Source organism: Notechis scutatus, chromosome 9 (assembly GCF_049901735.1).
Source record: "Notechis scutatus isolate UNSWTSFEM ecotype Mainland chromosome 9, rNotScu1.2, whole genome shotgun sequence".
Lineage (NCBI taxonomy): Eukaryota > Metazoa > Chordata > Lepidosauria > Squamata > Elapidae > Notechis > Notechis scutatus.
Window position 1 is genome coordinate 4170869 of NC_142017.1, and position 26920 is coordinate 4197788.

The following is a 26920-nucleotide window of genomic DNA, read 5'->3' on the forward strand; positions in this document are numbered from 1 at the left end:
TGCTGTGCGGGTCTCCCTCGCTCCCTTCTCAACCTGCTCATTGGCTACCGCCTCGGGCGGGGTGGCCGAAGGCTCCCTCCCGATTGGTTGGTCAGCTGCCACTCGGGGTGGCCCAGGCAGGGCGGAGGCACTGTGGCCCCGAGAGAGTTTGCGACAAGGGTGGCTTCTCCCTCCCTCCCTCCTTTCCCTCTCCCCCCCTCCTCTCTCTTTTCCTTTCCTTTGCTGTGTTCCTGGGCTGGCGCTTCCCGGAGCGCTCAGGTGAGCCAGTTTGCAGGGCAGGCCACCTCTAGGGGGAGGAGCAGAGCCGTGCATCGTCCCCCCCTCTTTTTTTTGCAACGTTGGGCTCGGGGAAACCTTCCTCCACCCCCCCCCCCTTCCATCTCCTTGCCTTGCCTTTGCAGCGCATCCTTTGCCTTGCCCCCCTCCCCTCCCAGTCTCCCCTTCCCCAATTGGCCCGCGTTGCAAAGGAGTTTCTTTGCATCTGGATCGGGACTTTGCAAAGGGCAAGTTGCGGATGGCAGCGCAGGCTATTCGGCTGTGACTTTTTCTTTTTGCTTTTTTTGGTCTTTTTTTCCTCCCTCCCTCCCTCCCTCTCTCCCTTCCTTCCTTCTCTCCCTCCCTCTCCCACCCTCCCTCTCCTTCCTGCCTCCCTCCCTCCCTCTCCTTCCTTCCTCCCTCCTTCTCTTTCCTTTCTTCCTTTCCTTCTTTCTTTCCTTCCTTCCTTCTTTCTCCCACCATTCCTCACCTTCCTTTCTTCCTGCCTTCCTCCCTCCATCTCCTTCCTGCCTTCCTCCTTCTCCTTCCTTTCCTCCTTTCCTTCTTCCATTCTTTCCTTCCTTCCTTCTTTCTCCCATCATCCCTCTCCTTCCTTCCTTCTCTCCCTCCCTCTCCCATCATCCCTCTCCTTCCTTCCTGCCTTCCTCCTTCTCCTTCCTTTCCTCCTTCCTTCCTTCCCTCCCTCCGTCTCCCTCTTTCTTTCTTTCTTTCTTTCTTTCTTTCTTTCTTTCTTTCTTTCTTTCTTTCTTTCTTTCTTTCTTTCTTTCTTTCTTTCTTTCTCTCTCTCTCTCTCTCTCTCTCTCTCTCTCTCTCTCTCTCTCTCTCTCTCTCTCTCTCTCTCTCTCTTTTTCTCTCTGTTTTGTTTCGCTGTCTAAAGAGATCCCGTTTCCTTTGCAATCCGCAGTCTGGGCTGCTCGCAGCGTCTGGTCGCGGCTGCGGCTGCGGCTGGAGCGCTCCGCAGATGCGGCGCATCCTTCGGGCGCTCCTCGGCTGTTTGGACGGGGAAGAGGCAAGAAAGGGTCAAGTAGGTTTCTCAACCCAGCTCTCTCTATCTCCCTTGGCAGCTTGCCGGGGGAGGGGGAGCCGTGCAGAGTGCAGGAAGGCAGGTAAGTGGCTGGAGTTGCTGAGCCCGGAGAACAATGAATGGGCGCGCGTTTCCACGGCCCCCTGAGGCTGAAACCGTGCTTACTTGGTGTCTAGACGCACGTGGGTGGGTTTTGTGGGGTGGGTGGTTACAGGCAATGCCAGAGGAGATGGCTGTAGATTATTCTGCAAGGAGAGTTTCCAAATAGGTTGGCGTGTCTGTGTCTTTCCCTCTCTGTGCGTGTGTGTTTTGTTTGTAAATGCACGCTGGGGTAAGTGGGAAATCTGTTTGGGCAAAGTGCCAAAGTTGTAGAGAGCCCAATCAGCCAAATGTGTCCATATGCCAGCACAGTTCTTTGCATTGTCTATGGAGGTTCTCAATCATCCAGGCCACAGTTGTCCCAAAGGTGCTTTTTTCCCCCAAAAAGGCAACTGGACTTTCTAGTTGTTTTTCCCTCCCTTGAAAACATTTTGCATCTCATCCAAGAAGCTTCTTGAATGAGAAGCGAAAAGCTTTGAAGGGGAGAAAACAAACCCAAGAAAGTCCAGTTACTTTTTGGAAAAAGCACATATTTATTTTGCATTGACAGGACTTGCTTTGAGTGCATGCTATTTGTTGGGTCAGCACATGGTGTGAAGTTATGCTTGGGTTATAGTTAGTTCTTGGTTTAATTGTGGGTTGTGTTTATTGGTTTTTTTAGAGGAGTTTCAGTTAGCTAGCTTTAGGCATCATTTTAATCTTCACGTCCCGGTTTCTAAACTGCAAGAAAAGCTCACACAGAGCTGAAGAAGCTTCTTGGATGAGAAGCAAAACACCTTCAAGTTAAAAACCAAGAAAGTCCAGCTGCCTTTTGAAAAAGCATCTTTGGGACAAACCATAACCTGGATGACTGAGAATCTTCATAGACATTGCAGATTAACACATAGGCATAACGAGAGAAAATATGTATTAGTATATAATAGGCATAGCTACTGCACACATATAGTATATACTTGCAGAATCCTCACGACATTTGCAAGACTATAATCCCCAAATTAAGTGTCTAATGAAAACCCAGTTAAATTAAATCAAACTTCTAGAATCTTAAGCAGGGAGGGTTTTTTTTTCTCTCCAGAGATTATTATTATTTTCCCATGCGTGTGTGAGAATGTGTTCCTTAATTTCAAAAAAAAAAAAAAAGTCAGTTGTTTAAAAGAAAGCTAAAGTTTACATCCTGTAAAAAAATATTGTGTAAGATTTTCTTTTCTGGAAAGATGCACAAAATGGCATCTTTCCAGAAATGCACCAGATTTCTCAGCATTCTTACACACTCAATCCACACAGGTGTGCCCTTCGATCAGTTTTTAAAAGGCAAGCAGTACAATTATTGGTCATTTCAGCAAATATGTCTCCCACTTTCTTTTCACTCCCCATCTCCAAAAAAGCTTCCGTCATAATTCACAGCACCGTATCTGAGTCAGTAAATGAGAAATCCTTTTTGCAATTTTTTTAAAAAATTTTAAATAAATTTTTACTGAATCAACATTCAAAACAACTGAACACAGTGCAACTTTCTTGGCCATCAAACCAGAAATGTTCTTACTGGGAATTATTAATGAGAAATACAGTAAAGGAACAATATATTTTAATGATACATATAGTAACAGCTGCGAGATTGGATTCTTCCAAACTGGAAGAATGAAGATACCCCTGCAGAAAATGAAACATTAAGGAAAATATTAGTCTGTGCAGAGATGGACAGATTAACTTTAGAAATCAAAGATAAGGGTGAGACAGAGTATTATGAAGTCTGGGGTAGAAGGTATCAATGGCTAGAGTCAAGGGGAAAAAAAGAAAGGGTTGATGCTTTATAGGAATGAAAGTTAAAGTTTTGTAAACCAAAGAGAATGGAATATAATGGACAAATACAAAATGATACGAATGCATGAATATAAAAGATGGTTTAAATATGTATATAATTGTGTATAAATGTAGATAAATGTAAATAGAAATAATATGTAGCTAGCACTATACTAATAACACAAGGGAAAAAGGAAATCAACTGTTATACTCTCTATACTATAGCTTGTATGGTCCTTTTTGCAATATTTTTAACGTATTTAATGCCTTACGCGTGTGAGAGAGAGACACACACACACATACGGAGGGAGAAAGAAATTCCAATGAATAACTTAATTTATTTCTTGAGTCTTTCTTCCTACAGCATAATGTAGAAACGCATCAGAACGGTTTCCATTGACTTGATGGCTTGGGAAAAGGTAAGAGAATGGTTATCTCATTATTTTGTTTGGGTGCTCCTTGCTTAAAGGAATAAATGGTTACGTTTGCAAGCTCCCTGACTCAGGCTCTTGAATGAAGTAAGGCAGGTACAGGAGTGTGCATATGTATATACACCTGGTTCTCCACTTACAACAGTTTGCTTAACGAAGTGACATCGTCACGGAAGAATGTGACTTGTGACCATTTTTCACAGGTACGACTTTTTTTCCAGCATCCCCATGGTCATGTGATCAAAATTCGGAACCCCCCCCCCATTTATGACCATTGCCGTATCCTGGGGTCGCATGATCTCCTTTTGCAACCTTCAACCAGCCAAGTCAACGGTGTGTGTGTGTGGGGGGGGGAAACCCGTGGCAAGAAAGGTCGTAAAACAGAGGCAAAACCTCACTGAACCAACGTCTTGCTTAGCAACAGAAATCAGGGGCTGAATTGGGGTAGTCGTAAGTCGAGGACTACCTGTCTAAACATCTTGGCCCCTTTGCTTTGGCCACAGAGCTCCTCACCTCCCAGAATTCCAGCTTTTGAAAGCCCTGGTAGATAATTTTTTGAAGTACCGAACGATTTAGTCAAAGCCTCCTTCGCTGTGGTTGTCACCTCTGTTTTGCATCAAACTGCAAAATGCGTTTCTTCAAGATCTCTCTCTCTCTTTTTTAATGCTTTATCTGCACATTGATAGATTCTGTGCGTGACCAGGCTGGAGTGAGACATACTTGGGAAGGCAATATATATGTTTAACCCACGGCTCACAGAGAGACAAGACCCAGATCTAATCTCCTTTTCATGGGCTCGTTGGACTCCAGTTGATTAAGGGAAAAGGTGAAGTTTGATTGGGAAGTTTTCTCCTCCTAGATGCTGTAGGTTGTTGCTGCCACAGATCTCTTTGAGAACCATGAAAAGCCATAAATATCATGCTTGGGAAGTTTTCTTTCCCCTGAATAGATGAGGGGAGAATTGTTCGTGGTTATGAATTGGTGCATCTTTTCTAACTGGTTTTTTTTTTTTTTAAAGAAGTATTTAAAATAACAGAGTGGGAAGGGACCTTGGAGGTCTTCTAGTCCAACCCCCTGCTTAGGCAGGAAACCCTACACCACTTCAGACAAATGGTTGTCCAATCTCTTCTTAAAAACCTCCAGTGTTGGAGCACCCAGCACAATTTCTGGAGACAATTTGTTCCACTGATTAATTGTTCTCACTATCAGAAAATTTCTCCTTAGTTCCAAGTTGCGTCTCTCCTTGATCAGTTTTCATCCGTCCTTTCTTGTCTTGCCTTCCTAGTGCTTGGGAAAATAGGTTGACCCAGAATAATAGAATAAAAGAATAAGAGAGTTGGAAGGGTTCTTGGGGGGGGGTGTCTTGTAAATCTCTTAGAAAACCTTTGGGTTTTGCTTTGGATGTTGGAGAATGGAAGGATTTACATTCCTTTCAGACAGATGGTCATTTGCATCCTTTTAGAGGGTCATTGAAGCACTTGGGGGTTTACCTGCATCCTCCTGGTTCCTGTAGCCTGCAATTTTTTCCTCTGGAAGTCCATTCCTACTCCCACTCCGTTCAAAGGGTGTTCAACGATCCTTTGGAAGGATGCAGGCTGTCTGCAAGGAATATAAATCCTTCCATTCCCTACCATCCAGTCAGATCTGAAGAAGCTTCTTGGATGAGAAGTGAAACATCTTCAAAAAGAAAAAAAACAAGAAAGTCCAGTTGCCTCCTGAAAAGCACCTTTGGGTCAACCATGACCTAGATCAGGGGGTCTCCAACCTTGGCAACTTTAAGACTTGTGGACTTCAACTCCCAAAGTTCCTCAGCCAACATTGCTGGCTGAGGAACTCTGGGAGTTGAAGTCCACAAGTCTTAAAGTTGCCAAGGTTGGAGCCCTGACCTAGATGACTGAGAATCTCTAGAGATTAATAGAGATTAATGTTTTGAAGAAGAAAAAAAAGTCATTTTGTGGCTTCCCATACTCAGCCTTCCTGCACAGCCTTCCTTCTTCTCTCCCAACTATGAGAAAATTAGAGAGGAATTCCTCAGGAGATTGATACACTTCCAACATCATCTTCTTGTCTACGATAACAAAGAAGTGTGCAATTTTCCCCCTCTGCCCTGTGGCCACCCACAGTGTTAATAACTTCCAGGAAAGCTGAACCCATGTCTTCTAGACGAAACCCAGCCCTCTAGCCATTGCCTTCCCAACTCCATCTCTTGGTTTCCACCATAACTTGTCTTTAATTTGACAGACAGGAATTTTGTGCGGGATGCCCCGATTATTGAATTGCGATCCAGAGATGCTGAGGTTGCGTCGAGGTCTGTGTTTGTACTGGAAGGACCAAATTTCATTCTCCCTCAGGAGGCAAGCCCTGTCTAGACTGTCTCACCCTAAATGGCACCTCCTTTAGGAAGCTGGCTTCCTTGACACAAGTCTTCCCCTGCAAACAGAAAAAAATAGGTCTCAGGGAGATGCCCAGATGCGACTGTTTTATGAATATTAATTGTCTGCAGGGTGCTAGCCCGGATATTTGCTGTGCCCTAAATTTCTTTGGTGGCCCTTCTCTGGTGCTCCCTATGGATATTTGGATGCCGTTCTCAGGGTAGAAAATGGCACTCAGCCGTTGTTTTATCCATGAGGTGACCTAGGTCTGAACATCATTCCCATCATTCATTGCAGAAAAATATCTTTGACAGCCATATTGGTTTTTGACTTTCCCGTTGAGAAAATACCTGGAATCTCTAAGGGATCTTTCCAGATTGAGTAGTAGATGAACAAGGAGGCTGCAGACAGATGGAAGAACAAATCCCTCGAAAAGATAGATAGATGATAGATAGATAGATAGATAGATAGATAGATAGATAAAATAACAGAGGTGGAAAGGACCCTGGAGGTCTTCTAGATAGATGAGAGAGATGAGAGAGAAAGAGGAAGAGAGAGAAATTGATTTTCAAGCAAAGAAATGATATAGGTGGATGATAGAGATAGATGATAGAGATGATAGATAGATAGATAGATAGATAGATAGATAGATAGATAGATAGATAGATAGATAGATAGATAGATAGATAGATAGATAGATAGATAGATAGATGAGATAGATAGATATAGACATACATATTCTGCTGTTTCCCAGAAAAATAATAAACTTAAAAACACAACCCCAAAGGGATTTTCTTAGGCACCCCAAGACAATACAGAAACCTATTTCACAGGGGGGGGGGGGAGGAATAAACTTAGAAACACAACCCAAAAGGATTCTACACAATCTCTAAGGTCCCCCTCAAGAATAAAGGTGACAATACAGAATCCTCTTTCACAGGGAAAGAAAAATTTCAGCAGAAGCAGAGGACATGTTTTGGCACACTCCACAGAGGAATCCATTACTCATTTTGACTTGGCAAGAGAGGCGAGCCATTAAAAGTGGCATGAATCGCTCTATCAGACGCTAGAGCCAACAGGCTGTTTAAAATACCTTGAAACGAGTACAGATAATAATTTAAAGTATCTGGGTGTTGGTGTTGGTTTGTTTTGCTTTTGGTTAGCTTTTTTTTGGCCAGGCACACCTGAAAGACGGCAGAGTTGGCATGGGCAACGTCTCCTTAGGAATGTCACTGCTGACGTTGGGCTGTCGAAAGGCCTTTCTTATCCCACGAATCTTCCAACCCACGAGATCCCCTATCTCCAAAATGATCTGAGAACATTAGGCCACCCAGCTGCAGTCAATTTAAACAAACCAACCAACCCAAAGAGGGGTGGTTGAAATTTGGTACAAAAACTCAGTATAATAACATCTAAACCACCGACAAATCATCATGAGAGCAACAGTGGTATTCCAAATCATGGAGAAATGAGCCAGGCAAGACTTATGACTTTAGACACTTGCAAATAAATTGTTAGGGTGCCAGAGGGTTCTCTCCAGGTATGAAATCCCACAGTCTAGGTGTGGCCAAGGTGAAGACTTTATTTTGAGTTCTTGTGGACCTTGGTTCTCCACGCAACCACGTTTGCCTTAAAGGTCAGCCTTGCAAGCTCAGTGTGATGACCTGGAGTGTGGCACAAAGGCAACACAGCCACATAAGTAAAAAAAAAAGTCTTTTACATACCTCCAACTTTGCCCCCAATGTCCAGGTTACCTTCAGCTGGAGAAAAAACTCTCCCAAGAACAGTCTTGAAGTGGAGGAAATTCAGTCTGAAAACAAAGTACATATAAACTGTAAATAAAAATCCACAGAAACCATGCTGCAGCAGTTAACCGAACAGGGCAGGATAAGGAATTGCAGAACTCAAAGGCCAACAAAACACACACAGTTGGGAAGATGCCAGGAACCCAGATAAGCCTCGACAAACAAAGATAACTTCTAGCAACTTTGCAACTTTGCTGTGCATAGCTTGCCTTTTTAAACACTGTTTTCCCAGCTGCAGCTAATGAAGGGAATCAGGGCCCTTTCCTCCCCCGTAAGCCATGCAACTCACAAGCAGAGTCCTGCCAAGAATGTAATAAGGGTTAACAGGCAGTTTCTGTAAGCAACTCCAGAACGTTTCCTTCCTGCCTTCCTTACAGGATTAGGTCAGTAATTTCTTCTAACAACCGGTTCTCCGAACTGCCTAGAATGTTAACAATTGGTTCTAGCGAATAGGTGTGAATTGGTAGAATCCCAACCCTGAATGGGCCCATTTCCGGCCTTCCCAAACTTCCGGGAGGCCTGGTTTTCACCCTCCCTTGAGCCTCTGCATGTACCCTGCACTTACTTGCATCCAAAATGGGCTATGTTGGGACTCCTGGGAGGGGAGGAGAGGGGTGGGCGGGACCAGCCAGGAGTAGGATTTGGGGTTTGTCTGAACTGCACAGAATCTTAGCTGGGGCTGTCATGAACCCATGCGAACGCCCATCTGCCTACCCTTGGTCTAGGTAGTAAATTTATGAGTGAGAAAATATAATTTTTCAGCGCTTGTGGTTTTAGCAAAGGCGGATAGCAAGAGCTATTTTTGAAAACGAGTCTGGAAATGAACAGGCAAACAATACAAATGCCATCCACAGGGCTATTTGTATCAAGAAAGAGGTTGTGGGACAAAGTTTAGTTAGAACTGAACTTTTGGGGGTAAGGAAGTTTGGGGCAGCATTGATCTTTTTAATTTCTCACAAATCTTTTAAAGATAATTGGGATGTGTGTCTGTGTGTTTGTGTATTTCTATTGTTTTAGGTGGAAGAAAATATACTTATCCAGTTGAGTTGCTTCAATTACACAGGGGTTAAAGATGTATGTATAAGTCTTCTGTCTTAACACATGGAGGAATTATCTCAGTATCACTTGACTTCTCCACCGAAGACCTAAGAACCTCTCATAAATGCCATTCAGTCCATAGAAGTTAGGGGGTTAGAATAAATGTATAATGATGATAATAATAAAATACTTATAAAATATTATCATCATTACATGTTTAATATAATTGCCTAATTTCTATGGACTAAATGGTATTTCTCTTTTCTTAGGTTAATTCTCCTCCTGAAACTTGGAACGTTTTTCTGGTTAACCAAACTTCTCCATCTGGAAATGATCAAGTGAAGGGTTCTTCAGAAAGTTCTTTAGATCGTCTTGATGGAGCATTTGAGAGCATTTTCTTCTTTTTCCCCTTCTCAGTAGCCGCATTTTTCCCTTGTAAAGTGGGACGGTGTGTCCTTTTGCCTTTTCTTTTTATTTCTCTTGTGGCTGGTTGGCAATATTATTTTAGTGCAGATAGTTTTTCGAGGGCTGGTTCTGAACAGCTGAATTTTCAGAAACCAACTGGAAGACAAGGCTTGAGGCACCACCATGCAAGGACTGTATCTTTAGATGTCCATAATTTTTACAGTAGGTTTGTTGTGGGTTCACTCATTATCTTTTAATCCTCTTCTCTTCTCTTCTCTTCTCTTCTCTTCTCTTCTCTTCTCTTCTCTTCTCTTCTCTTCTCTTCTCTTCTCTTCTCTTCTCTTCTCTCCTCTTCTCTCCTCTCCTCTCCTCTCCTCTCCTCTCCCTTCCCCTCTCCTCTACTGCCTTCCCTTCCCCCTTTCCTTCTCTTCCCTTCTCTCATCTCTCCTCTCCCCTCCCTTCCCTCCCCTTTTCTCCTCTCTTCTCTTCTCCTTTCCCTTCCCCTCCCCTTCCTTCCCTTCCCTTCTTTTCTCTTCTCTTCTCTTCCAGAGAGTCTAGCAAGGCTGAGCCGAATCCTCTATGGAAATAGCATCAGAGAACCTGTCAAATGGATGGAAACAGATGAAAAATACGGTTTGTTGAAGACAAGACAGTCACCTAATGTTTTTTTTTAGAATTGCTTAGTATTCAGCTTCCTAGTGGAGGCCAAGCAGGTTTTGTTTATTTATTGATTCTATTTTTTATTTTTATTTTTAAAAAACTCTTTTTCTGCTTTTCTGTTTTCAAAACACTCCTAACAGTGAACCCAATAATTAAAAACAGAAGTTAGAAAAGAGAACCAATATTTAAAACAACCGCTTCAAAAGTGCAACAAAAAGAAAGAACGGATCCCCTCAAAACAGAATAAGAATGATAAAGAAATAACATACATCACATTCATCCGGAGGTAAACAATTCTAATAAGTCCCCAAATACACAACCTGGCAACACTGAGATCCTCTTTGTGAAATGAAAGGATGTAGATATTGAGAAAGGGGCTGGGTGTGGTGTCATGATTGAAGCCCAGCCACTTTTAATATGTGCTTGCAAGCCTTACCAAGAAAGAGAGTTTCAAACGTGCCATTTTGTTTGTTTGTTTGTGGATTAGACTTGTATGCCGGCCATCTCGTCTGAGGGAAACGCTGGGTGGCTTACGAACATTTTGAGCTTCAGGATTCCTCCGGAAGGACAGGCTTGAAGAAAAATGCCTAAATCACTGTGCAACCGCGTGTTTTGCTTTAGGAATTCTTTTAAAAAGAATTAGCCTTTTGCCTCTATAAGTTTCCTCTTTGGTAAAGAGTGAAAAAAAATCCATAGAAAAATAAAGCCCTTTTCATTTTGTTTTCAATGCAGTAATTTCCTGTATCTATGTCTGTCTGTCTGTCTGTCTGTCTGTCTCTATTTATTTACCAATCCATTCACCTACCTACCTACCTATCTTCTATCATCCATCCATCTACCATCCATCTATTCACCCACCCATCCTCCATCCATCCATCCATCCATCCATCCATCATCATCCATCCACCCACCCTTCCTCTATCCATCCATTCACTCACCCACCCTCCTCCATCCATCCATCATCCATCCCTCCCTCCATCCACTCACCCACCCACCCACCCTCCATCCATCCATTCATCCATTTATCCATCATCCATCCATCCATCTATCCATCCACTCACCCACCATCATCCATCCATCCATCATCCCTCCATCCACTCACCCACCCACCCACCTCTATCCATCCATCCATCCATCCATCCATTTATCCATCATCCATCCATCCATCTATCCATCCACTCACCCACCACCATCCATCCATCCATCCACCCACCCACCCATCCTCCCTCCCTCCCTCCCTCTATCCATCCATCCACTCACCCACCATCCATCCATCCATCCATCCACCATCCATCCGTCCATCCATCTTATTTCTATGGCCGCCTTTCTCACAAAACATGACTCTCGATGCCATGCAATAAAAATAACCATAAAATGACAAGATTAAAAACAAGCACCCCACAATTTAACCGTTCATATTATTTTTCAAAAGCAAGGAGAAAGCAATTAGGAGCTATGGGCAATGAAATCACCCCCTTAAACCAACATTTCCTTGACACCCCGAAGACTGTTACTGTTAAACTTCTCATCAATCCTTATCACCCATAACCTCCCACTTGTGATTGTAGGACTGTAACTTTGTCGCTTGTATCCTTACAATTTATATATTGACTGTTTCCTAGTATGATTTGACTGCTTATTGTACCCTATGACCATCATTAAGTGTTGTACCTGATGATTCTTGACTCTTGACGAATGTATCTTTTCTTTATGTATACTAAGAGTATTTACACCAAGACAAATTCCTTGTGTGTCCAATCACACTTGGCCAATAAAGAATTCTATTCTATTCTATTCTGTTGAGGGACTTATGAGAGGACGTCAAGGATGGGGCCAGTCTTCACCTCAGGGGTGGGGTGGGGTAATATTCCACCGGGGGGGGAGGGGACAGCAGAAAAGGCCCACTGGCGGGGTCCCATCAGTGGTAGCTCCTTAGCTGATGGGATCTTCACCATACTCCTTCTGCTGGACCTGCCTATCTTCTTCATAGCCCTCAACTTTAAACTCTACTAATTTTCAAGTGCCTTGTTGGTGAAATGTGACACCGCCAGAGCAAACTGAGTTAAGATTTTCTCTTCCCCTCTTTTTTCCTTTCTTTCTTTCTCTCTGTGTCTGTCTGTCTCTCTTCAGAGTCTGCTTTGGGGCTCAAGAGCCGACAGATTGGAAGCAGGTTACGAAGCGAAGGTAAAACGCCAGGTTGCCCCAAGGTGAACGCTAGCAGGCCAGCCTGTGTCTGCATCCAACCTGCAAGCTTGATTACATTACAGCACACAATCCATCTTCAGAGGCAAATTTATAGGGAATCAAATCATTATTGATTGGCTAGGAGCTGGGAGCTGCAGCTGACAGACCGTAAGCCCAATCGGACAACAGTGACTTAATTCCGCAAGCATTTGCAGGGACCACTTTGTTTGTGCAGCTAAAGCTATTGCCTCTTGCCCAGTTTGGAGCGGTGAGTGATGGAGACAGTAGCCGGGCCTGCTAAGTGTTTAAATGATGACCACCATTATGTTGCTGTGATTTTCCTCTCCCTCACCCTCCTTTCTTCTCCGAAATGTGAGATTCTGGGCAAAAATTACACCTGTTCTCTCATCTCCTCCGAATCTCCACTCGGCTGGCGATGGGGTGATGGTAACAATGATTGATTCGTTTGTGACAGATTGCAGGAAACAACCATTGATTTTTCAATATTTTTGCCTTAAAATTATTTACAGTTGTAACCATGGGGATGTCTTTCCATGGGCTGTCGGCTTCTGAAAGACGCCAAGATAATATTCCCGACTCCCTGACAAGACAAATTACCTGTAATGACTGCACTAGCTGAAGGGTATACTTTTATTTTAAAATATGTCAATAACTGCAGTGACTAAACGAATATTGATTCAGCATAATGAAGCCTGAATAATGGGAAAATGGGATCCTTCAAGGGAAAGAGAGAAGGAGATATTTCTCCCCCTCCTTCCTTCCTTCCTTCTTTCCTTCCTTTCTTCTCTCCCCCTCCCCTTTCTTAGCTTGTAGCAAAGAAGTCTTCTTATCTTTATGGCCATTGGTCGAAAATGTGCAACTTATAAGCATTTTCAAGACAGATTGGATTTTGCTGGGAGCCTCCGTGGACAACATCTTTCTCAAATAAAGGAACCTTTTTCTAAGTTAAGTCCTTTGAAGAGAAGGGGAAAAACAAAGACTTCACACTGGAAATCTTTGAAGGTTGGAATTTTGGGGAAAGGGGAAATGACCGAAGAATCAAAGGATAGATCAGATGCTCTCAAATTTATTCTTAGCAATCTCTCTTCAAGGCACTTCTGTAGGAAATTGAATTGCTGACTTTGCAATTCTGGACTTTTCCCTCCGCCATTCATCTGGAAAAGAACGCAAGGGAGGTGTTTGACCTGGTGGGACCACCAGGGCTGCTTCCAAAAAATCATGGATCAAGCAGGACCAAGGAGTGGCCAGCACTGGGACAAAGCTCAAGACCTTCTAGCAACATCTGGAGGATGGTAAGGAATCAAAAACATGGGAAGCTTGTTTCTTTCTAGCAGGAATGATCCCCAAACACATTTCTTGGAAATATTCTTACAGCCGCGGTACAGAATGAAGATAAAAATCTATATTCTTATTTTGTGTGCAGGAAAGATCTCAAAAACCTTTTATTACTGAGCGAACGCTTTTTTGTGGAAAATTAAGGATGACTGGTAAAGATTATGTAGCAGGAAAACCCATATTTTAGCTTTCCACCATTTCATTATAGCTGTAATGCATGTTCCTGTGACATTTATGGCTTAATTCAATAAGTGCCCATGGAGTATTTGGGGAAGAAAGTCTTTTAGAATCCCTGCATCATAGTCTGGGGTGCTGTTTGCAAACTAATAAAATAGTCTGGGGTGCTGTTTGCAAACTAATAACATAAGATTGGTATTCAACTGTCTCCTCAATTTCAAACACTTTAAAAAGTTTTCAGCAATTCAAGTGTGTCCGATATCTCTTTGATTAAAGGTTTATTTTTCATGGGCGTTGTGTGCCTGCACATATATATGTATAAAGGTATATAGCAGAAGATTATTAGCAAGAAAAAGAACCAATTTGCGAGCCATAATAATTACTGTGAAACCGATGCAGGCTGAAGATTAAGATCCTGCCCCCATTTTAAACTGAAGGACCAACGAAAACACAATCCCCTCACGTCTGTTTTATTTCTGCTAAAGATGGCAGAATGTTTTTTTTTCCTTCACGTGGTTCCATTTTGGGTGCATTGGTTAGTCTGGCTCCACCCTGATCTGTAAAAAAAAAAAAAAAACTTATCTATATAAATCCACTTCTTCTTTGAAAACTCACTCTTTTCTTGAAACCTGTCTCATCCATTTTTGCTTCAGCATCCTTGGCATTTTTTTTTAAAGAAAAGCTAGAGGAGGTGTGTAGGTATATCTCTTTCTTTTCCAATGGAAAGAAAAAAAGAAAGGAAAGAAAGAAAGAAAGGAAAGGAAAGAAAGAGGAAAGAAGGAAGGAAGGAAGGAAGGAAGGAAGGAAGGAAGGAAGGAAGGAAGGAAGGAAGGAAGGAAAGAAAGAAAGAAAGAAAGAAAGAAAGAAAGAAAGAAAGAGAAAGAAAGAAAGGAAAATAAAAAAAAGAAAAGGTTCTGTGATTCATTTGCCTTTTTGCAAATAAATAAATAAGGCCCCTATCTCGGCCTCTCCTTTCTAAACGAATGCATTTTATTCCACTCTTCTAAAGGCAAACTCCAGTTTTCTAGCTCCACTGATGTCCTTGGAATGCTGGGAACAGCTGGAGCTGGAGACTTGTACATAATTTACAAACAGTGGAAACTTCCCGCTTTCTCTTTATTTATTGTGTGTGCACATTTCATTTCCAGCTTGGTTCAGGTTGCTTTCATTTGATCCCTTTGCCATTCTGACCTGCCGTATTTTATGGGGGTGTCCTGAAAGCCACTTCTTTCAGTTGCAGTGGCTTAGCGTAAAAGGAAACAGAAGGCAGCTGAGAGAAGGCAGCCCCAGTGCCTGTCCTAAGTGGATTATACAGAGGTTTAGGAGTCGATTCTCCTCACCAGGGTCCCTAGATCCAGGAATGGGGTGTGATTGATGATCATTCACTCCAAGGATCTACGTTCTTCCTATCTAAGTACCATCATTTGCTGGATCAATGCTAGCATTTCCAGTAAAGTATTAACAGAATAACAGAGTTGGAAGGGGCCTTGAAGGTCTTCTAGTCCAACCCCCTGCTCAAGCAGGAGGCTCTATATCTTTTCCAGTGTTGGAGCATCCACAACTTCTGAAGGCAAGCTGTTCCACTGATTAATTGTTCTCATTGTCAAGAAATTTCTCCTTAGTTCTAGGTTGCTTCTCTCCTAGATAACTTTCCATCCCTTACTTCTTGTCCTGCCTTCAGGGGCTTTGGAAAATAGGTTGACCTATTCTTTGTGGCAGCCCTACAAATATTGGAACAATACTATCATATCATACTAGTCCTTCTTTTCATTAAATGAGACATACCCAATTCTTACAACCGTTTTTTGTATATTTTAGCCTCTTTGTTGCTCTTCTCTGCACTCTTTCTAGAGTCTCAACATCTTTTTCATGTTTTATCATGGATATGAAGGAATTTCTAATGCTATAAATGATGTTATGGGAGGAAGAGGTGAGTGTGTTTATGAATGTTTAGGAGTCCAGAGGGTGTGGGCCTAGTGGTCAGACACCGCTGTGTTCTGTAACTTGTGAAATAATCAAACACACCCGAATCTTTCTGCTTTCAGTGATTCCTCTGGCTTTTCTGCAGTCATGATTAAGTTGAAGAATACTATTTTTTGCTTCCACATGAACACTGGCTTGAAGGACCTGAAATGACATGTGATGGGAAGGTGTCTATGGATGGACCAACTTGAGATAAGGATTTCCATTAACTTTACCTCCTATCTGGAAATGGTTTATCAAGGAAATGATGTATTGAAAGCATCTGATCATGCTTGGTCAGGAAGACATACTTCCCTTTCTCCTCTGTGGCAATACTGAAAATATTGAACTATTGAAAATATTGAAAATTCTCAGTTATAATTAGTTGAGCTACCTAGAATTCAAGATTCCTCTTTTCAACTTGTCTCTTGAGCTAAAGTTATAATTTTGACCATAAAAATGATAACTGAAGGTGATACTTGGAGAAGAAAAGACAAACACATCTTGGTTAAATGACCTTGAATATTATGAGGCTTGATGGGCTACTTAAATCTCAATATGAGGAAGACATCATGATTGTTTGATTTTGTGCATGCAAATGGATGGAAATTTAATGAAGAAGCACCTCCAATGATACAATAGATTTAGCGGCAACCCATCTTACATTCTACCCTTTCTCCTCCATGGCCCAGTTTCCAATTTAACACTCATAGTTAATTGTTTCCAGAGTGCAATGAGTACCAGAAAGTATGAGTACTAGACAAATTTTCCTCATAAAGAATAAAATAGTGAGACACAAGGCAGTTGACCTTGAAAAATTATACTTATGTGTTGACTACTAAACAAATGATGAGTACTGGGACAAAATTTTATCATCAAAATGCATTGAGTACAAAATTTGATGAGTTTCAAAACAGTTGAGTACTAAGGTACCACTGTACCAGCCCCAGAGATAAACCTGAATGAAGCAACTGATGAATAATTGGACTGCTGTTGCATGGTATCCTTTTTACAAATAAGACTCCCCCCACCTTTAATAGGTAAACTTCTGATCCCAGTAAAAAATGCCTTTTCCCACCTGGCACCTTCCAAATTGGGCCTTTTGACTGAGATATTTTGGGAACGGAAGCTGGAAGGCAATAATTGTGAAGGTTTGTGGAGGAACTTCTGGGCATGTTCATTGTTGTTCAACATGCCGTGAAGTAGCTTCCATCTAAGGTGTTGGCAATGTCACAAGTTGGTTGACTTCATGCCTTTTCTCCTGTGATTCCTGCATAGCTTTTAAAAAATTGTAACCCCCATAGAAGTAACGGTCAGTAATTCTGTGTCCTGAATTGTCAAATTGGAATCAAATGTGGATTCTGCTGAAGTCAAAGACTCTCCAGTCACCACACACATTTTTAATGATTATTTTTAATCCCTGTCCTTCCAGAAAACAAGGACTGAAATAGGCTTGTTCCTCCTGCTTCTTAATCCACTATGTGTGGCTCTGGGAGAACCATGTAGTTAACTTTAATTAAGGCAGCATAACGGGAACCTAATGTGTTTTTTATATATCTATATCTATATCTTTAGGAGAGCATGACATTAGGTCAGCAACTCAAATCATACCTCTGCGTGCACATAATGACCAGGCATTAGAGTTTAGGATTGCCGTGGTGTTTGTTCAGTACTCAAGATAGAAAACAAAATGTAAACTTGGAGTAGACAGAATCCATTTTTTATGCTGATATAAATACTCCAAATAATAGGTTGGTTTTTGACTAGACTTCCTGGCTCTACAATGATTGCTGTATTCTGTGTGTAAATATTTCTAGATCCCAAACCTTCTCTCCTGGGTTGTTTCGAAGTTCCTCTTTTCACTGCACTTACAAAAAAAAATGTTTTGGCCATTGCGCACAATTTACCTTTTTAACCAAGGCTATAAATTGCCACTTCTGAAATGTTCCAATTTTGGCTTGCTTGTGGCAAACCAAATGTAACATGTTTATTAAGGAAGTAGAAGGGATGTCAGCACAAGTCTTCCTTGTGTTGGGACATCAGAGCTGACCAAAGGATCTTCTAGATTGTCATTGGTGTCAACAGCAAACAGCCAGATGGCTCCTGGAGTCTGTAGTAGGACATGATGATGATTCCACTGTTTATTCCACAGGAGCATTTTTTTAAAAACAAAATTTTTATTGAATGAATTGTTAAAAACATTGGATGTGGTGTGATCATCCTGACAATCTTGTTTGTTATACATACATATGGCATAAGGTACGTATTTTATATACATTTATACAACATTTTCTATTTCTACTCATCCGTTTTGCCAACCCTCCTATCTTTGGTTCTAGATCAAAACATACTTTATAGTATTCTGTTTCATCTTTGTCTTTTATTTCCAAAGTTAATTTATCCATCTCAGCGCAAATCCAGATCTATTTTTAATCTTCATCGGAAATTTCTTTATCTTTCCACTTTTGAGCAAAAGCTAACCTTGCTGTAGTAATCACGTGTATTATTAAGTAGATCACCTTTTTTCTATTTTTCTGTTATGATTCCGATTAAGAAAAATTCAGGTTTATATTCCACTTTTTGCCCTGTCATCTCCTCAAGCCACCTCTGAATTTTATGCCAAAACTCTTGGGTTTTTCCACATTTCCACCATACATGGCAATATGATCCATATTCTTGGGTACATTTCCAACAGATGGGTGATATATTTTGATACATTTTGGCCAATTTTGGTGGAGGAAGATGCCACCTATAAAACAATTTATATAGGCTTTTCTTATACAATGTGGCTAATTGGGAAAAAAGAACTTTTTTTTTATAAAAAAGAAACTTTATTTTCCAATTAGCTCCCGAATCCATCCCTTTGGATCAGCTGACATCTTAAGGTTGCTTTCAGAGATCATTGCCAACCTTAAAATTCGTATGGTTGTCCTATTCTAGAAGGAACGTCTTCTCAGAGGTGACTTCTATCTAGTGAACTTAAAAAAACCAAAAGGGACATAAAGTCCCAAAGGTGCTTTTGCAGGAGGCAACTGGAGTTTCTTGTTTTTTTTTTCATTTGAAGACATTTCGCTTCTCATCCAAGGAGCTTCTTCAGCTCTGACAGGAATGGAAGGATTTATATTCCTTGCTGACAGATGGTCATTTGCATCCTTTTAGAGCAAGGGTCTTCAAACTTGGCAACTTTAAGACTTGTGGACTTCCAATCCCAGAATTCCCAAGCTAACATGACTGGAGGTGGAATTCTGGGAGTTGAAGTCCACAAGTCTTAAAGCTGTCACGTTTGAAGACCGCTGTTTTAGAGGGTCATTGAGGCCAGTTGGAGGTTTATCTGTGTCCTCAGGGTCACCTGTGTAGCACTCCTGGTTCCTGTAGTCTGCAATTTATTTTTCTTTGGAAATCCATTCCTACTCCCACACCACAATGCCAAACTGTATAGCTAAAAGTCTGTAGAGATTCTCAGTCCTCCAGGCCATGGTTGTCCCAAAGGTGCTTTTCCAGGAGGCAACTGGACTTTCTGTTTTTTCTTTGGAAGATGTTTCGCTTCTCATCCAAGAAGCTTCTTCAGCTCCTTCCATTCTCCACTATCCTATCGGAGCTGTATCCATATCTGTATATTGATACAGGATCAATCAGCTTGATTGGCCACAAAGGAATAATGCAGTTTAAGAGTGGGAAATTCTTTTAACAGCAATCCGATGGATATATATAATCCAATGGATTATAGCAGTCATTTTGCATTATTAAGCTCCTCTCCCCCCCCACCCCCCCAAAAAAAAACTTGTATCGAGTGATGTGCATTCAAATGCTGCTTTCGGATATTCTGTATGCTCCCATGGCAGATCAGTGTTTACTTTCCTTGTACAACCAAACACCTGTGGCGACACAATGTCTGGCTTTGTAAAGAAGTTTGCAACACCAGTGTATAATTCCTTTGCATACGTTGCGTGCAAAATACAGACTTTGTCACAGAAGTATAATCCAGCTGTCCAAGGAAGACTGTATTTAACTGGATTTGGAAAGAACAATGTAAGATTATTCTAGCAAACGGTCTACAAATCTTATCTTTGTAGACTATATTTACATAGAGATGTATTGTATAATAGATGGATATATCTATCTGTCATCATCATTATCTCTCTCTCTCTTTCTATTGACTCTTTCTCTCTTTCTCTAATATCTACTTTCAGTGTCTTTCTATCTATCTATTATCTAACATCTTCTTCCCTTCCTCTCCTCCTCCTTCCTTCCTCTCTCCCTCCCTCCCTCCTTCCTTTCTCCCTCCCTCTCTTCCCCTCGCTCTTTAATTCTCTTCACTTCCTTCCTCTCCCTCCTTAATTCCCCTTCCTTCCTCCCTTCCCTCCCTCCCTCCCTCTCCCCCCCCTCCTTCCTTAATTCTCCTTCCTTTGCCACTTAGAACAGTCACTAAGTGAACTATTGTAAGTCGAGGACTACATATGTAGTGGGCAACCACATATGTTATGTCTGAGAGCATTCTGGCCTGTCACCACAAGACCAGATGTGTTTTCCTTTCTTGAGTTTCTTCTGGGCTAATTAGATTCTTGTAAACATTTTCATCCTCCTTTCCATCCTTCCCCACCTCCTTAAATTCAGCCTTGCGCGCTGGGCCTGTAACTCTTAGGACAGTCTCTTGATTCGACAGCCCTTTTTAAATTAATAGAATAACAGGGAGCAGACGAGCATATCTGTTAATTTTTCAAACCGTTTTTATTTCGCACAAATTAGCATGGGTCTTGGAGGGCAAACTGACAAAGAGGTTATTGGTAAACTGTGTATTTAATTAATTGAAAGAGAGAGAGAGAGAGAGGGAGAAAGAGGAAGGGAGACTCCGATGGCTCTTGCCGTTGTTATTAAAAAGTCGAATCCGTGTTGTTGCCAGTCCTTGATTATAATTAGCACCTGGGGGAATTAAATATTTAGCATTAGTAATGTAACAACGCAAAGGACACAAATTTCTATTTTTGCAATGAAAGCAATGCCACATAAGTGCGAACGCCGGAGCCGACAGCTGTGACAGCCCAAACAGCTTGGGATATTTCAATAAGACACTCGTCGGACAGCTAGACTTGCTGGGTTATTATTTGGAAAAAAAATATATCTGTGAGCAGAAATCCCTCTGGAAGGCTGTTACCCCAAGTATTTAAACGTGCTTGCCGTGCCAAACAGTTGAGCAAACGTTTTGTGATAAGGACTTGAAACGTAGAGTTTTCCCCAACCAGCCTTTTCTTTTTTTTAAAAAAAAACCAACAACTAAAAACTCAGCTTTTAAAAATACGTGTGTGTGTGTGTGTGTGTGTACTTCCTCCCCCCCAATGGGGTGTGGATGAAGGGATAAGAACACAGAGATTTGTTTCTTTTAAGTTTAATTACATTTTAAGCATCAGTGCTTTTGGTAAAACAACATGAGAAGTTGGGCTGTGAGGCCTTAATGAGCTGCAGTTGGCAAAAGAGGTCTAGAAAGCCAAAGGCATTTCTTCACGAAATGAATGGGATAAAAGGAGCTGAGCTGAGCTTAAGCCCACTCTGATGGTTGAGCTAAGCTTAAATCCTTGCATTAGAACTGGGACTCCTCTCAATTTTCGTTGTTTTTTTTTTTTTTTAATTTGATCACGTCGAGACCTGAAACAGCTGCCTGTTGCTGCGTTTATTGTTTACAGCAGACTCAGTTATGGGTGGATTTAAACCCTAAGCCCAACCTTCTCAATATGCCTTCATCTTTGAAATATTTCTTTCTGAAAAGCTGGTCGGGGAAGCGAAAGCTGAAAGGTGAGTTAATTCAGGGGCTGCTTTGTTCTTGTTTCGAACAACGACAACCAATATCCCAAAAGATCTTTCTAGACAGAAAATGCACCTTGAGTAGCTAGAAAGATACCTTGTTGTCTGTAATCGTTGTGGTGTGATGTATCTAGTATCCAGATTTGGGGTATGATTTGAAGATTGTTCTTTATTTTCAACACCTGTTTCTTGGATAAATAAGCTTTTTTCCTGTCACTCTCAGGAATTCTGTTTGGTTGTCTGCTTTTTTAAAATGAGTTTAGTGGTACAGGTAAAATGTTTCCATGTTAATATCACACTTCTTCTTTTACCTTTTTGAATAGTGTATGTGTGTGCGCAAATACAGGTAAGTCCTCAGGTTAGGACAGCAATTGAGACCGGAATTGGTGTCACTAAGCATTGGGGTTGCAAAGCATGAGATCATGGGACCGCATCGTTCGCCAATGGCCATCCCAGCAATCTTGGTTGGTCTCCTAACTACAGACTCATGAATGTTACTCAAGGACCTCATATCCTACCTTGCCAGCTGGGTGACTTTGGGCCAGTCAATTCCTCTCAGCCCTAGGAAGGAACCCAGGGCAGACCACTTCTGAAATCTTCTCAAGAAAACTGCAAGGACCTGTCCAGGCTCTACCTGAGAATCAGACATGATGGGATGGAAGGGAGAAAAAAAAGTTTTTCTTTTCTTAAAAATCAATTTCTCTTTCTCTCCATCTGTTTCTCTCTCTCCTATCATATCATGTCATGTCATGTCATGTCATGTCATGTCATGTCTGTCTGTCTATCTATCTATCTATCTATCTATCTATCTATCTATCTATCTATCTATCTATCTATCTATCTATCATCTATCTATCTATCTATCTATCTATCATCTATCATCATCTATCTTCATCTATCATCTATCTATCTATCATCTATCTATCTATCTATCTATCTATCTATCTATCTATCTATCTATCTATCTATCTATCTATCTATCTATCTATCTATCATCATCTATAATCTATCTATCTATCTATCTATCTATCTACCTACCTACCTATCATCCTCATTCCAGATCTATCTTGAAGGAGATGGGGGGGGGGAAAACACAGCTGTTATCCAGAATGTCAAAAAGAGTGGGGCCACTGGGAAAAAAATTACAAAGAAGCGAAGTCACAGTCTGTCAACAAAGATTTCAGCATTTCAAAGCTTTCTATCCCAAACTTAAAATCAAAGGAGGGATACTTCGCATCTAAGTCTCAGCAGCAACCTGATATATTATCTCCCTTGACCTGCAGAACCTGAAACAGAGATCTGACATACTGCAAGAGCCTCAGATCCTTTTAATCGGAGATGCCAGAAATGAAACCTAAGGACTTTGTGACCCCTTAATGTCTCACTGTAAAGATTTGTGGTGGAAGTTGCTTTCATTCATTGAATAGAATAGAATTATTTATTGGCCAAGTGTGATTGGACACACAAGGAATTTGTCTTGGTGCAAATGCTCTCAGTGTACATAAAAGAAAAGATACATTCATCAGGAGTCAAGAATCATAAGATACAACACTTAATAATAGTCATAGGGTACAATAAGGGAGGGAGGGAGGGAGGGAGGGAGGAGAGAGGAAGGATGAGAGGGAGGGAGGACTAGACTAGACTAGACTAGACTAGACTAGACTAGAATAGAATAGAATAGAATAGAATAGAATAGAATAGAATAGAATAGAATAGAATAGAATAGAATAGAATAGAATTCTTTATTGGCCAAGTGTGATTGGACGCACAAGGAATTTGTCTTGGTGCAAATGCTCTCAGTGTACATAAAAGAAAAGATACATTCGTCAAGAATCATCAGGTACAACACTTAATAATAATCATAGGGTACAGTAAGCAATCAAATCATACTGGGAAAAAGTCAATATAAATTGTAAGGATACAAGCGACAAAGTTACAGTCATACAGTCACAAGTGGGAGAGGATGGGTTGAAAGGAAGGACGGGAGGATTAATAGTAATACTAATAGTAATGCAGACTTAGTAAATAGTTGGACAATATTGAGGGAATTATTTGTTTAGCAGAGTGATGGCGTTTAGAAAAAACTTTCCTTGTGTCTAGTTGTTTTGATGTGCAGTGCTATATAGCGTTGTTTTGAGGGTAGGAATTGAAACAGTTTATGTCCAGGATGTGAGGCAGAGGTGGTATTCAGCAGGTTCTGACCAGTTCTGGAGAACCGGTAGCGGAAATTTTGAGTAGTTCAGAAAACCGGCAAATCCCACCTCTGATTGGCCCCACCAACCCCATCTCTTTTCTGCCTCCCATTGAGTCCCAGCTGATCGGCTGGGTCTTCTTTGGTTGTCCTGCACAGGAGAATGGAGCTGGAAAGCAGGCTAGTGGGGTAGGGATTTTGCAGTAATCTTCCCCCCAGGAGTGAGGAGGGAATGGGGATTTTGCAGTATCCTTCCCCTGCCACACCCACCAAGCCACACCCACAGAACCGGTATTAAAATTTTTTGAATCCCACCACTGATGCGAGGGGTCTGTAAATATTTTCACAGCCCTCTTTTTGACTCCTGCAGGATACAGGTCCTCGATGGAAGGCAAGTTGGTAGCAATTGTTTTTTCTGCAGTCTTAATTACTCTCTGAAGTCCTTGTGTGACACCTGTAGAATTGTTGACGTTTTGTGGAAATCATCACCAACAGAAAAAAAATCTAGGACATATATTTAGGGCCTATTAACTCTAAGATATTTCTAGATATTTCTGAACTGCTCGAATAATACTTATTTATGAATCAAATTGACACAGCTTCACTTATGACTCAGATCTGGGTGGCCTTACCGCGCTATTGTAGCCATTCCATTGCGGTGTGTCTTCTGTGGGAATCGTGTAGTAAAGCCGATGTAATCTGTCAAGAACATTTTTGTACAGTGAGTTCATCCTGGAAATCAGACATGACAGGTTGCAAAGCAAATACATTATACCTGCTTTTTAAATATAGAACGATGTGGTGACGGGGAGGACTTAACCACATGGGAGTATGAGAGGAGCAGGAGATACACCGGTATATCTTTTAAGAAAGCATGGTATTAAAAAAAAAAAAAAATGGGAAAAGACAACAAACATTCCAGCTACTGTTTGTGTCTACACATTCCTGGACCAACTCCACCAAATTTTGGTGGAAGAAGTGTCAGCTTGAGCTCAGCTTGGGCCAAAATTGTTGGAGAGCTACTTTGAACAAGTTGAGTAAGAAGCATCAGCCATGGGCCTCATGACTTTGCTAGAAAGTCATTGTATTGTTGTTTCTCCAGCAACCTGTATCTTTCCTGGCTTCTCAGAGTCCAATTAAATCCTAAAGTGAGCCTCCAGCAGGGATCCCTGAATCAGATTGCCAAGATTCAGGCTGTTGTGAGAGGCTTCGGGGTTGTGAAAAGTTCACAACCGAAGTACTAACAGGTAACAGATAATCAGAGTTGGAAGGTATCTTTTAGGTCATCTAGTCCAACCCTCCATCCAAGCAGGAGACCCTACACCATTTCTGACAAATGGCAGTCCAATCTCTTCTTGAAAATATCAAGTGATGAAGCTCCTACAACTTCTGATGGTTGATTATTCTCACTGTCAGAAAGTTTCTCCTTATTCCCAGCTTAAATCTCTCCTTGTTCAGTTTCCATCCATTATTCCTTGTCTGGCCTACAGGCACTTTAAAATATAGCTTGACCCCTTCCTCCTCTCTGGGGCAGCCCCTCAAATATTGGAAGACTGCTATCCTGTCTCCCCTGGTTTTTCTCTTCCCTAGACTACCCAAGCCCAGTTCCTGTAACCGTTCCTCATATGTTTTAGTCTCCAGTCCCCTAATCATCCTGGTTGCTCTTCTCTGCACTTTTTCTAGAGTCTCAACATCTTTTTTATAATGTGGTGACCAAAAAAAGTGTATATTCTGCTTCCTAAAAATCATTGGTAACAAATGTTTCTAGCTGTTGAAAGAGACATGGCAGAGGATCGAACCAAATATTGCCAAAGAAATATTAATTTCTTTTTGCGTTTTGTTTTGAAATGTATAATAACCATGATCTAGGATCCAGGTGTAATATAAGCAGGTCCGCATGGATGTTTCTCCAGCCATCAACTTTTTGAATGGGCCCCTCCTGTTGCACCATTGTCCTCTTTTATTCTGTATTCTGCTTATCCCAATTTTCATTAGGAGGAGAATTGTTTTCATTCTTGAACTCTGGTTTCTCTCCCTCTCTCCTCTAAGGAATCCTGAATTCTATCACAATGATCTTGTCTGGGGACCTCAATTTCAGAAGATCACAATGGATAATCTGACTTTCTGGTCTTCTGCTAACTCATTCATGAAGAGGACACTGGTCCCATGAGAAGAGGGAAGAACAAACTGGGTGAGACTTTGGGAACAGCAAATTCTTTCACTTCCTTCGTACCTACTTCTGGTCCAGTGATGTCCCAACCCCAGCAATTGTGGCCAACCGAAAAGGAAACCACTAATTTATTGTTTCTCAATCTTAATAACTTTCAGTCTGGCTGGCTCTGGAATTCTGAGAGTTGGTTCACCTGTCTTAAACTTGCCAAGGTTGAGAAATCATCTACTAATTACTCGGAAGGGGTTCTACTAAGGTGCAATTGCCAATAGTTTGAAAGCAAGAAAAGTATTGGGTTTCAGGAGCTCCATTTCTTTGGATTTTCTCCACCAATCTATGACTTGAAAAGAACCCCTTTGGTGAGCCCATCACTATATTTCCAAGCAATTGAGCTCTCGATCCAGAATAACTGTGGAGATTCTCAGTCATCCAGGTCATGGTTGTCCCAAAGGTGCTTTTTCAAGAGACAGCTGGACTGAAGAACTGAAGAAGCTTCTCGGATGAAAAGTTAAAAGTCTTCAAAGACAAACAAGAAAGTCCAGTTGCCTCTTGGAAAAAGCACCTTGTGGATCCAGAAGTGCTCCCACTTCATCAGGTCATGAAAAATTTGCCAAGCTTCTGTTGTTATTGAACTTGATAAGAAATCTTCTTAAAACAATTCCTATTTTGGAATTAGAACTGCTTAAGTTTGTATAAAGTTAACCAAGAGGGAAATCCTTGCTAAGTGATGATTTGGAAGTCGGAAGAACAATTGTGCTAAATAACATGTAACAACTCCCCTCCATCCCAATTTTCTCATCCCTCCCTCCCCCCTCATTTCTTTCTTTCTTTTCCTTTTTTTTTAAAGCCTTGTATATGATGGTTAATTAGACAACATCTAATTTGGCTTAACATTTTTGCATGTGTCAGTTTTGTGAAAGGGAGACTATAATTAGGGAATACGGATCAAGTTTCTGTCAGACTTATAACCTCTCACTCTAATTTAATGTTCCTTTCCTTGGTGCAATGTCACCGGCAGTGTGCAGAATGCCCCTCCTCCTTCACACTGTCTTTTACGCATGGCTAGTGACCACATTGCCCAGATTACAGTGACTTTAACATGGAATGGCTTGCACATTGCCAACAGCAAATGTCTCTACAGATGGAAGAGATGTACTTGGGAGGAGCAGTTTTC

The 26920-nt window shown here is 41.4% G+C and overlaps 1 long non-coding RNA gene across 2 annotated transcripts; it reads left to right on the forward strand.

Moving 5' to 3' along the window:
* LOC113422617 (uncharacterized) lies at nucleotides 1-26418 on the forward strand. 2 transcript variants are annotated; one of them, XR_015750613.1, is made up of 6 exons: nucleotides 197-258; nucleotides 1181-1382; nucleotides 3564-3618; nucleotides 9800-10196; nucleotides 12041-13407; nucleotides 22669-22911. It is a non-coding gene; the product is annotated as an uncharacterized LOC113422617 (long non-coding RNA). The 2 variants fall into 2 exon arrangements; XR_015750614.1 differs by lacking the exons at nucleotides 12041-13407; nucleotides 22669-22911 and adding an exon at nucleotides 25626-26418 and having other exon boundaries at nucleotides 1-258; nucleotides 9800-9883.
* Nucleotides 26419-26920: the final 502 nt, after the last annotated feature.